General features: G+C 41.8%; 1 non-coding gene across 1 annotated transcript; it reads right to left on the bottom strand.

Annotated features, from left to right (window-relative positions):
* Positions 1-429: 429 nt before the first annotated feature.
* On the bottom strand, positions 430-537 carry LOC112700274 (small nucleolar RNA R71). Its single transcript, XR_003153184.1, has one exon. It is a non-coding gene; the product is annotated as a small nucleolar RNA R71 (small nucleolar RNA).
* Between the last annotated feature and the right edge of the window lie 363 nt (positions 538-900).

Genomic DNA, 900 nt, shown 5'->3' with positions numbered 1-900 from the left:
GAAATCTTCAAAGAAGAAGAACAAATGGCAGCCGAAAACAACAACAATGCCAACAATGCAAGGAAGGTGCTGGGTGACTTTACTGCACCTACTCCCGACTTTTATGGGAGAAGCATCTCTATCCCTGCCATTGGAGCAAACAACTTTGAGCTTAAGCCTCAATTAGTTTCTCTAATGCAACAGAATTGCAAGTTCCATGGACTTCCATTGGAAGATCCTCATCAGTTTTTAGCTGAATTCTTGCAAATCTGTGACACTGTCAAGACTAATGGGGTTGACCCTGAGGTCTACAGACTCATGCTATTCCCTTTTGCTGTAAGAGACAGAGCTAGGACATGGTTGGACTCTCAACCTAAAGAAAGCCTGGACTCTTGGGAAAAGCTAGTCAATGCCTTCTTGGCAAAGTTCTTTCCACCTCAAAAATTGAGTAAGCTTAGAGTGGAAGTCCAAACCTTCAGACAGAAGGAAGGAGAATCCCTCTATGAAGCTTGGGAAAGATACAAACAATTAATCAGAAAGTGTCCCTCTGATATGCTTTCTGAATGGAGCATCATAGGTATTTTCTATGATGGTCTCTCTGAACTGTCCAAGATGTCTTTGGATAGCTCTGCTGGAGGATCTCTTCATCTGAAGAAGACGCCTACAGAAGCTCAAGAGCTAATTGAAATGGTTGCAAATAACCAATTCATGTACACTTCTGAAAGAAATCCTGTGAACAATGGGACTAGTCAGAAGAAAGGAGTTCTTGAGATTGACACTCTGAATGCCATATTGGCTCAGAACAAAATATTGACCCAACAAGTCAATATGATTTCTCAAAGTCTGTCTGGAATGCAAAATGCACCAAGCAGTACTAAGGAAGCTTCATCTGAGGAAGAAGCTTATGATCCTGAGAACCCT

Source organism: Arachis hypogaea, chromosome 6 (assembly GCF_003086295.3).
Source record: "Arachis hypogaea cultivar Tifrunner chromosome 6, arahy.Tifrunner.gnm2.J5K5, whole genome shotgun sequence".
Classification (NCBI taxonomy): Eukaryota; Viridiplantae; Streptophyta; class Magnoliopsida; order Fabales; family Fabaceae; genus Arachis; species Arachis hypogaea.
This window is presented reverse-complemented; position numbering and strand designations above follow the sequence as displayed.